Source organism: Triticum aestivum, chromosome 2A, assembly GCF_018294505.1.
Source record: "Triticum aestivum cultivar Chinese Spring chromosome 2A, IWGSC CS RefSeq v2.1, whole genome shotgun sequence".
Taxonomy (NCBI): Eukaryota; Viridiplantae; Streptophyta; class Magnoliopsida; order Poales; family Poaceae; genus Triticum; species Triticum aestivum.
Window position 1 is genome coordinate 609817635 of NC_057797.1, and position 12663 is coordinate 609830297.

A 12663-nucleotide genomic window follows, 5' to 3' on the forward strand; every position below is an offset into this window, starting at 1 on the left:
AGACAAGTGGCAATTTTTTTCATCTTGAATTATACATGGTTTCTTTAAAAACTATCTTTTTGCACGACAACTTTTTCACCTAAATTCCTCTCTTTTATAGATGATCATCGTGCTACACCCGTCCAGGATACGGCACAACGGAGACACAGGCGCAGACGTGCAGCAGGGACCCGCTCCAAGGATTCTTTTTAGATTAAGACCCTGCGTAAACCTTTTTTACTGTCTCTTGTTGATAGATATCCACCGTTGAGAAGGATGTTAACGTCTTGGCATGTGGCCACGCCAGAACAGTGCACGTACCTGGACACAAGGGGCTTCCTACAAAGGCCATTATTTAGGCCCGGTTTATACCACAAAGACCGAATACCTTAGGGAGTGTTCGGCGTCGCGAGTTTGGCCCTATATGCATCAGCTCCGAATCATTGTCTTTGGTCAAATGTTGGGTTTGCCTGGATCCAGTGTTTTGGTGCCTTACGTTCCGCTTTACCGGCTAAGGTAGCACCAGGAGAACTACTGCGATTGTGCCCTGGTTCATCCGGACGAGCACCTCAGTAGAGAAAGCCGAAAACTGACTATCATGATATAGCATGAGACTGGTCAACCACTCGATGACCTATTGGAATGTTAGAATTCCTCCGCCTTAACGAAGGGCCGTTTTCCGGCCAGGCATGTACGCACCCCGGGATCGGGAGAGTGCAGAGCCACCAGGGGCTATCTAGTAGCCCCACTGTCAAACTCCTATGGCTAAGTGAAAGTGTTAAAGCATTATAGTCTGGTTGCCTCGCTCGCTCCGCTATCACCTCCTTAATAGGACCAAGATGTTGGGTTAAGTGTAAACGCATGTTTTTTGCGAGCACCTCCGCATTATATGCGTGGGGGTCGAAGCCGACGGCTGCAATCTTTCAGGTTATACACATGTATACATAAATGGCCGCCCAGGAGGCATCATATTACTTTCAGGAAAAAGTATAAAAATAGCCTTATAAAAATTTATAAAAGCATTTCGCTTACAATGACATTACATCTCACTCAAACATAATATTTTTTGAGCACTGGGTCTCTATCAAACGAGCACCCTCAAGAACTTCTTCAAAGTAGTGCTCAGCAACCATTCGGCCTATGGCCGAATCCCGCGCTGCAACAGTGGTAGCATCCATCTCCGCCCAGTATGCTTTAACATGGGCAAAGGCCATCCGTGAGACCTCTATGCACGCCGACCTCTTCATCGCATTAATGCGCAGCACCACGTCAAGGAACTGTTGCACCAAGCTGAAATAGCTATTCGGCTTTGGCCTTTCCGGCCATAGCTGATCCACAACAGACCTCATGGCGAGTCCGGACAACCTATTCAGTTTGGCCCATTCAGTTAATTGGTCAGTCAATGAAATCAGACGTTCGGGAGAATGGAATTGTCTCCAAAATAGCTAGTCTACTTCACGGTCTGTCTGACCCTGGAAGTACTTGGCCGCATCGGCAGCACTCGCCGCCAAATCCATATACACATTCTCTGAACTCCACAACCGATCTAGAGTGGCGTACTATGGATCTCCGAACTTCCTCCGCAACATAAAGGATTTCCCAGCTACAATATCCCCGGCTTCCCGCAGCTCCTCCTTCTTCACCCTCATAGCAGAGCGGATGTCTTTCCTCGTCGCAACAACCTTCTCAAGGTCTAATGCCTTCGCTAGGTTTTCCTTTTCAAGAACCCGGCAACGGTTGGCGACGGCTTTTAATTCTATGTCCATCTTGGCCATCTTATCCCGGCTCTCGCCATGCACGGCCTTCTCGGCTTTCAACTCTTTGGCCGCCTTCAAAGCAGCCGCATTACCAAACCTCACTTGTTCCTTGGCTCGGGCAAGTTCCGCCCGCAAGGCTTCAACAGTGGCAGCTCCATCTGCAGTCACAACGTATTAAAGATGCTGGCATCATGCTGCTCTTACTATGTGGCGTTTACCAGATAATGACACTTACCCTGTGCCTCATCAAGCCTTTTGTTAACAAGCTCGATGTCGGCGTCTGCCGCATCCAACTGCCGTTTTAAATTAGCAAACTCGTTAGTCCGGCTAGCCACCGGAGCTTCCATCACCTGCACATAGAGGCAGTATGGTTATTACATGGGAATATGAGCCTCTGTTCGTCGTCATTTCCGACGACAACCAGAGTCTCAGGGGCTACTATCTACACAGGGCACACCTAGCATGTGCAGGATTATCATACATTATTTTTACGTACCTCAAAGCCTGTTAGTAGACTCATAAAAGCTTCATGCAATCCGCTTTCGGTGGACAAGATTCTCTCCATCACCTTATTCATCAGCACACGGTGTTCATCTGAGATGGCCGCTCGCCCCACCAACTCCCTCAGAACATCCAATTGCACAGCAGACGGTGCCGGACTCTTTTGTCTGCTCTCTTCGGGAGTCGGACACTCGGAGCTTCGGGGGTCAATGGGATTATCTTCTGGCCTCACCGGACTCGGAGAGGCCCTCCACGACGACACTTCGGGGTCGCCCACTTCCGGAGCGGAAGAGTCCGGAGGAGGCGTTTCACTCTCCATCATCTCTGGAAGAAGATCCGCCGAAGACGAGCTCATTTGAGAGGGGCTAAGGCCCGAACTACAAAGATATATGCGGTGGTTATTTTCTCAGAAGAAAAAGATGGCATACATGTACTATTAAAGTATTTCGGGTCACTTACGACTCGCTGGCGAATTGATCCCCCGCGGACTTTGTGCAGCAAAAGCACCCCCCAAGATAGGACCCTCTGTGGGAGACTTCTTCTCCCGTTTGGAAGCTTCGGCTTCCGACTCGCCAGGCGCAGTCCTTTTCTTCCTCCGGTCGTCTTCCTTCATGAAGACGCTCGCTCCCTCGGTTAGAATGGGCAGCATTGGGGGCCCGCGTCCGCCCGTATTATCCTCCCCAGTATCTTCCTTCAAGGGCTCCGGGCAAGGTGCGACCTGGAGCATCTTTTCCAATACCGGATTCTCCAAACCCTCGGGGAGGGGGGCCGAACACCGAATCTACTTCGCCTTTGTTAGCTAGTCCTGGTCAAAAAGTGAGCTCTCAGAAATAACTTCGTAACAAGTGAGAGATAGTATGTTCGGCCGGAAGATTCCTTACCTGTTCGGCGGCGCGGTTACTGCTCAGGCCCAAGTCCTCGGTAATTTCCGGACACTCTACCTGAGGTCCGAAGAATGAATTATACATCTCGTCGTGCGTCAGGCCGAGGAAATTTTGAATGACACGCGGTCCCGCGGGATTGAACTCCCACAATTGAAGGGGCCGGCGTTTGCAAGGCTGGACTTGACGAACCAGCATAACTTGTATTACCGCAACCAAACTAAAATCTCCATTGAAGAGATCTCGAATGCGGCTTTGTAGTATAGGCACATCCTTGGCTGGACCCCAGCTCAGACCTCTGCTGATCCATGACATCAGTTGTGGTGGAGGGCCCGAGCGGAAAACAGGGGCGGCCGCCCACTTGGCACTTCTAGGAGCCGTGATGTAGAACCACTCTTGTTGCCACAATTCAGACACCTCTCGAATGGAACCTTTGGGCCATGGAGCTCCCGTCATCTCGCGTATTGAGGCACCTCCACATGCTGCATGTTGCCCCTCGATCATCTTCGGCTTTACTTCAAAGGTCTTGAGCCACAGGCCAAAGTGAGGGGTAACCCGGAGGAAGGCCTCACACACGACAATAAATGTCATGATATGAAGAAAGGAGTCTGGAGCTAGATCATGGAAATCTAGCCCGTAATAAAACATCAAACCCCTGACGAAAGGATCTAGAGCAAGACCTAGACCTCGGAGGAAGTGGGAGACAAATACGACATTCTCGTTGGGTTTGGGGGAGGGGACAGCCGGCCCTCGGGCAGGCAGCCGATGCAAAACCTCGGCGGTCAGATATCTGGCCTCCCTCAACTTTTTGATGTCTTCTTCCGTGACGGAGGAAGGCACCCATCGGCCTTGAAGGCTAGATCTAGACATGATTGAAGGTTCGGAGCACCTGACCTAAACTTTGGGTGTTTGATCTTGAGGTGGGGGAAGGATTCGATTGAGCACGGGAGGGAAAAGAGTAAAAGCCTTGTCCCTTTATAAAGAGGGTAAATATCAAGCGTCCTCTCCGTGGCCGTTTGGACTTGCCTATAGTCTAGGAGTCCTAGAAGCGGTTGGGTTACCCACGCCCGTATTGATGAGAATCCCGGAATAAGGGGACACGATCTCTGCTTCGACAAGACATGCCAAGGAAACCGCCTCGCATGACGCACTGAGGTGGGATAATAAAACGATTCGAATAAAGGCTTGGCCGTGGTGCGTCACACTACGGAATACGTCAGCGGATTAGATTTGTGTAAATATTATTCTCTCTATGGCAATATGTGTAAACTTATTTTGCAGAGCCGGACAATATCTTTGTGTTCAAAATCTTCTATGAAGTACTTGGAGGAGGAACCCGCCTTGCAATGCCGAAGACAAACTGCGCGTCAGACTTGTCATCATTGAAGCCTGGTTCAGGGGCTACTGAGGGAGTCCTGGATTAGGGGGTGTCCGGATGGCCAGACTATACCTTCGACCGGACTCCTGGACTATGAAGATACAAGATTGAAGACTTCGTCCCGTGTCCGGAAGGGACTTTCCTTCACGTGGAAGGCAAGCTTGGCAATATGGATATTTAGATCTCCTACCATTATAACCGACTTTGTGTAACCCTAACCCTCTCTGGTGTCTATATAAACCGGAGGGTTTTAGTCCGTAGGACAACATACAGAACAACAATCATACCATAGGCTAGCTTCTAGGGTTTAGCCTCTCCGATCTCGTGGTAGATCTACTCTTGTACTACCCATATCATCAATATTAATCAAGCAGGACGTAGGGTTTTACCTCCATCAAGAGGGCCCAAACCTGGGTAAAACTTCGTGTCCCTTGCCTCCTGTTACCATCTGGCCTAGACGCACAGTTCGGGACCCCCTACCCGAGATCCGCCGGTTTTGACACCGACAGAGACCATCCACTTGCCTCCCGCTACGGACATGGTTGGAGAAGGTTGTGGTCGAAGTGAGAGCTTGGGCGCTAGAGCTCGAGTATGCGGGAGCGGATGAGCAGAGGAGGAAGAAGGCATGGATAGAAAGGTGAATCCTTATCCCTTTATATGGGCGGACAAAATTAAACGTCCCCACTTGCCTAGTAAAACTTGCTTATCCCCCAAGCACCGCAATTGATGGCGTGGTTGGGTTACCCACGCCCGTATTGATGAGAATCCCGTAATAGGGGGACACGATCTCTTCTTTGACAAGACGTGTCAAAAAACTGCCTCGCATTATGTGCGGGGCTGGTTAAAAGAAACGGTTCGAATAATCACCGGGCCATGACGTAACGTCATGTTGCCAAAGCAAGCTAGCGGATTAGATCTGCGAAAGCATTATTCTCTACTGCGAAGTGTGGAACTTATTTTGCAGGGTCGGACACTATCCTTGTATTCAAATTCTTCTGTGATGTATTCGGAGAAGGAACCTGCCTTGCAATGCCGAAGACAAACTGCGCGCCGGACTCATCGTCATTGAAGCCTGGTTCAGAGGCTACTGAGGGAGTCCTGGATTAGGGGGTCTCCGGACAGCCGTACTATCTCCATTGGCCGGACTGTTAGACTATGAAGATACAAGATTGAAGACTTTGTCTCGTGTCCGGATGGGACTCTACTTGGCGTGGAAGGCAAGCTAGGCAATACGTATATGGATATCTCCTCTTTTGTAACCGACCTTGTGTAACCCTAGACCTCTCCGGTGTCTATATAAACCGGAGGGCTTTAGTCCGTAGGACAACAATCGCAACATACAATCATACCATAGTCTTGCTTCTAGGGTTTAGCCTCTCTGATCTCGTGGTAGATCTACTCTTGTAACACCCATATCATCAATATCAATCAAGCAAGACGTAGGGTTTTACCTCCATAAAGAGGGCCCGAACCTAGGTAAAACTTTGTGTCCCCTGCCTCCTGTTACCATCTGGCCTAGACACACAGTTCGGGACCCCCTACCCGAGATCTGCCGGTTTTGACACCGACAACGGGAATGGGCCACTGTTGGGCCATGCCACGTGTCGACCTATCATAGGCGTCTCCTGTCCAATGAGTGGATGACATCTATCCCAACGGTGAGGCAACACGTGTTTCCTTCGGCCAATCAGAATTTTACACGTGGAAATTTCCCATTGGTCAAGGCTGTTAATGGGTTATCGGATCCAAAATCCGACCCGATAGCTTAACGGCATTCCGTTACGGTGGATGCCACGTGTCGGTCACCCTTGACGAAAGCACTTCTGTGACACATGATTTATCGTCATGGAAGTGGACACTTCCGTGATGATAATTTTGGTAATGTCATGGTACACTTCTACGACAGCACAGGTATGACTATCTTGATTCTATCATATAATCGTCATGGATGTACATGCATGACAAAAAACGCGACCTACTGTGACAAACACGTATCATCACGGAAGTGTATTTTTGTGTAGTGTTATAAAGATGCTCTACAGGTATCTCCGAAGGTGTTTGTCGGGTTGGCATAGTTCGAGATTAGGAGTTGTCACTCCGAGTATCGGAGAGGTATCTCTGGGCCCTCTTGGTAATACACATCATAAGAAGCCTTGCAAGGAAAGTGACTAATGAGTTCGTTACGGGATGATGTATTACGGAACAACTAAAGAGACTTGCCGGTAACGAGATTGAACTAGGTCTGAAGATACCGATGATCGAATCTCAAGCAAGTAACATACCGATGACAATGGTAATTAAGTATGTTGTCATTACGGTTTGACCGATAAAGATCTTCGTAGAATATGTAGGAACCAATATGAGCATCCAGGTTCCGCTGTTGGTTATTGACCGGAGAGGTGTCTCGGTCATGTCTACATAGTTCTCGAACCCATAGGGTCTGCACGCTTAATGTTCGATGATGATTTTGTATTATATGAGTTATGTGATTTGGTGACCGAATGTTGTTCAAAGTCCCGGATGAGATCACGAACATGACGAGGAGTCTCTAAATGGTCGAGAGGTAAAGATTCATATATAGGACAATGATACTCGGACACCGGAAGTGTTCTGGGGGTACCGGGTACATATCGGGTCACCGGAAGGGGTTCCATGCATCCCCTCGGCAACTACATGGTCCTAATGGGCCAAGAAGGGGACATACCAGCCCCTAGGGGGCTAGTGTGCCCCATGTAGGCCAAAATAAGGGGAAAGGAAAGAGAGGAAGAGAGAAAGGAAGGGAGGGATTCGGCCTCCCCCTTACTTCTCTCCTCCCTCCTCCTTCCTTCCCCCTCCGGATGAATATGGAAGGGGGAGGCCGAACTGGGAGGCGCCCAAGTAGGATTCCTCCTACTTGGGGCACCCCCTTGGCTGCCTCGCCTCCCCTCCAACCTATATATATGAGTGGGCACCGCTAGAACACACAACATTGATTCCTAGCCATGTGTAGCGCCCCCTCCATAGTTTACGCCTCCGATCATATTCACGTAGTGCTTAATTAGGCGAAGCCCTGCATAGATCACTTCACCGTCACCATGACCACGCCGTCATGCTGACGGAAATCTCCCTCGACACTTTGCTAGATCAAGAGTTTGAGGTACGTCATCGAGCTGAACGTGTGCAGAACTCGGAGGCGTCGCACGTTCGGTGCTTGATCGGTCGGAACAAGAAGAAGTTCGACTACATCAACCACGTTGTCAAACGCTTCCGCTTTCGGTCTACGAGGGTGAGTGGACACACTCTTCCCCTCTCCTAGCTATGCATCTCCAAGATAGATCTTGCGCGAGCGTAGGATTTTTTTTGAAATTGCATGTTACGTTTCCCAATAGTGGCATTCGAGCCAGGTCTATGCGTAGATGATATGCATGAGTAGAACACAAAGAGTTGTGGGCGGTGATCATCATACTGCTTACCACCAATGTCTTATTTTGATTCGGCGATATTGTTGGATGAAGCGGCCTGGACCAACCTTACATGACTACGTTCATGAGACTGGTTCCACCGACAGACATGCAACTAGTTTTGCATAAAGGTGGCTGGCGGGTGTCTATTTCTCCAACTTTAGTTGAATCGAATTTGACTCCGGCCGGTCCTTGTTGAAGGTTAAAACAGCAAACTTGATAGATCACCGTTGTGGTTTTGATGCGTAGGTAAGAACAGTTCTTACTAGAAGCCCGTAGCAGGCACGCAAAACTTGCAACAACAAAGTAGAGGACGCCTAACTTGTTTTTGCAGGGCACGTTGTGATGTGATATGGTCAAGACATTGCTACCTCTTGAGCACTGTGTTGGTTTTCCCTTCAAGAGGAAAGGGTGATGTAGTAAAGTAGTGTAAGTATTTCCCTCAGTTTTTGAGAACCAAGGTATCAATCCAGTAGGAGATCACGCTCGAGTCCCACGCACCTACACAAACAAATAAGAACCTCGCAACCAATGCGATAAAGGGGTTGTCAATCCCTTCACGGTCACTTATGAGAGTGAGGTCTGATAGATATGATAAGATAATATTTTTGGTATTTTTATGATAAAGAGAAATAAAGATGCAAAGTAAAATAAACGGCAATAGAAATAGCTAAGTGTTGGAAGATTAATATGAAGGAAGATAGACCCGGGGGGCATAGGTTTCACTAGTGGCTTCTCTCAAGAGCATAAGTATTATGGTGGGTAAACGAATTACTGTCAAGCAATTGATAGAATTGAGCATAGTTATGAGAATGTCTAGGTATGATCATATATATAGGCATCACGTCCGTGATAAGTAGACCGAAATGATTCTGCATCTACTACTATTACTCCACACATCGACCGCCATCCAGCATGCATCTAGAGTATTAAGTTCATAAGAACAGAGTAATGCTTTAAGTAAGATGACATGATGTAGAGGGATAAACTCATGCAATATGATATAAACCCCATCTTTTTATCCTCGATGGCAACAATACAATACGTGCATTGTTGCCCCTGCTGTCACTGGGAAAGGACACCGCAAGATTGAACCCAAAGCTAAGCACTTCTCTCATTACAAGAAAGATCAATCTAGTAGGCCAAACCAAACTAATAATTCGAAGAGACTTGCAAAGATAACCAATCATACATAAAAGAATTTTAGAGGAGATTCAAATATTGTTCATAGATAAACTTGATCATAAACCCACAATTCATCGGATCTCGACAAACACACCGCAAAAGAAGATTACATCGAATAGATCTCCAAGAAGATCGAGGAGAACTTTGTATTGAGATCCAAAGATAGAGAAGAAGCCATCTAGCAAATAACTATGGACCCCGAAGGTCTGAGGTAAACTACTCACACATCATCGGAGAGGCTATGGTGTTGATGTAGAAGCCCTCCGTGATCAATGCCCCCTCCGACGGAGCGCCGGAGAAGACCCCAAGATGGGATCTCACGGGTACAGAAGGTTGCGGCGGTGGAAATAGGGTTTTGGGTCCGTATCTGATGTTTCCAGGGTATATGGGTATATATAGGAGGAAGACGTACGTCGGTGGAGAAACGAGGGGCCCACGAGGGTGGAGGGCGCGCCTCGGGGAGGTGGGCGCGCCCCCTGCCTCGTGCCTTCCTGGTTGATTGCTTTAAGTAGACTCCAAGTCCTCTGGATCACGTTTGTTCCGAAAATCACATTCCCGGCGGTTACATTCCGTTTGGACTCTGTTTGATATCCTTTTCCTTCGAAACACTGAAATAGGCAAAAAACAGCAATTTTGGATGGGCCTCCGGTTAATAGGTTAGTCCGAAAAATAATATAAAAGTGTATAATAAAGCCCATTAAACATCCAAAACATAATATAATATAGCATGGAACAATCAAAAATTAGAGATACGTTTAAGACGTATCAAGCATCCCCAAGCTTAATTCATGCTCTTCCTCGAGTAGGTAAATGATAAAAACAGAATTTTTGATGTGGAATGCTACTCAGCATAATTTTCAATGTAATTCTCTTATTTGTGGTATGAATATTCAGATCCGAAAGGTTCAAGACAAAAGTTTAATATTGACATAAAAATAATAATACTTCAAGCATACTAACTAAGCAATTATGTCTTCTCAAAATAACATGGCCAAATAAAGTTATCCTTACAAAATCATATAGTCTGGCTCTGCTCTATCTCCATCACACAAAATATTTAAATCATCCACAACCCCGATGATAAGCCAAGAAATTGTTTCATACTTTTGATGTTCTCAAACTTTTTCAATCTTCACGCAATACATGAGCGTGAGCCATGAACATATCACTATATTTGGAATAGAATGGTGGTTGTGGAGAAGATAAAAAGGAGAATATAGTCTCACATCAACTAGGCGTATCAACGGGCTATGGAGATGCCCATCAATAGATATCAATGTGAGTGAGTAGGGATTGCCATGCAACAGATGCACTAGAGCTATAAGTATATGAAAGCTCAACAAAAGAAACTAGTGGGTGTGCATCCAACTCGCTTGCTCATGAAGACCTAGGGCATTTTGAGGAAGCCCATCATTGGAATATACAAGCCAAGTTCTATAATGAAAAATTCCCACTAGTATATGAAAGTGATATCATAGGAGACTATCTATCATGAAGATCATGGTGCTACATTGAAGCACAAGTGTGGAAAAAGGATAGTAGCATTGTCCCTTCTATCTTTTTTGGGGCCTTCTCCTTTTTTTATGGCCTTTTTTTATTTTTTTTTCTTCCGGAGTCTCATCCCGACTTGTGGGGGAATCATAGTCTCCATCATCCTTTTCTCACTTGGGACAATGCTCTAATAATTATGATCATCACACTTTATTTACTTACAACTCAAGAATTACAACTCAAGAATTACAACTCAATACTTAGAACAAAATATGACTCTATGTGAATGCCTCCAGCAGTGTACCGGGATATGCAATGAATCAAGAGTGACATGTATGAAAGAATTATGAACGGTGGCTTTGCCACAAATACGATGTCAACTACATGATCACACAAAGCAATTATGACAATGATGAAATGTGTCATAGTAAACAAAACGGTGGTAAGTTGCATGGCAATATATCTTGGAATGGCTATGGAAATGCCATGGTAGGTAGGTATGGTGGCTGTTTTGAGGAAGGTATATGGTGGGTGTATGATACCGGCGAAAAGTGCGCGGTATTAGAGTGGCTAGCAATAACATTAGTCATAAAGAACTCATATACTTGTTGCAAAAATCTAAAAGTTATCAAAGCAAAGTATTACGCACATGCTCCTAGGGGGATAGATTGGTAGGAAAAGACCATCGCTCGTCCCCGACCGCCACTCATAAGGAAGACAATCAATAAATAAATCATGCTCCGACTTCATCACATAACGATTCACCATACGTGCATGCTACGGGAATCACAGACTTTAACACAGGTATTTCTCAAATTCATAACCACTCAACTAGCATGACTCTAATATCACCATTCATATCTCAAAACAATTATCAAGCAACAAACTTCTCATAGTATTCAACACACTCATAAGACCTTTTAACTAATCTTGGATGCCTATCACTTAGGACTAATTTTTATGATTAAAGCAAATTACTATGCTGTTTTGTAGGACTCTAAAAATAATATAAGTGAAGCATGAGAGAACAATAGTTTCTATAAAACAAATCCACCACCGTGCTCTAAAAGATATAAGTGAAGCACTAGAGCAAAAACTATATAGTTCAAAAGATATAAGTGAAGCACATAGAGTATTCTAATAAATTCCGTATCATGTGTGTCTCTCTCAAAAGGTGTGTACAGCAAGGATGATTGTGGTAAACTAAAAAGCAAAGACGCAAATCATACAAGACACTCCAAGCAAAACACATATCATGTGGTGAATAAAAATATAGCTCCAAGTAAAGTTACCGATGGACGAAGACGAAAGAGGGGATGCCTTCCAGGGAATCCTCAAGCTTTGGATTTTTGGTGTCCTTAGATTACCTTGGGGTTCCATGGGCATACCCAATATTAGGCTCTTGCCACTCCTTGTTCCATAATCCATCAAATCTTTACCCAAAACTTGAAAACTTCACAACACAAAACTCAAAATAGAAAATCTCATGAGCTCCGTTAGCGAAAGAAATCAAAACACCACTTAAAGGTACTGTAATGAACTCATTATTTATTTATATTGGTGTTAAACCTACTGTATTCCAACTTTTCTATGGTTTATAAAATCTTTTACTAGCCATAGATTCATCAAAATAAGCAAACAACACACGAAAAACAGAATCTGTCAAAAACAGAACAGTCTGTAGTAATCTGTAGGTTTCGACCACTTCTGGAACCCCAACAATTCTAAAATAAATTGCTGGACGTGAGGAAGTTATCTATTAATCATCTTCAAAAATAATTAACTAAATATAACTCTCCAATAAAAAATGGCAGCAATTCTCATGAGCACTAAAGTTTCTGTTTTTACAGCAAGGTTAAAAAGACTTTCCCCAAGTCTTCCCAACGGTTCTACATGGCCCAAACACTAATTAAACACAAAAAACACAACCAAAACATAGGCTAGATAAATTATTTATTACTAAACAGGAGCAAAAAGTAAGGAATAAAAATAAAATTGGGTTGCCTCCCAACAAGCGATATCGTTTAACGCCCTTAGCTAGGCATAAAAGC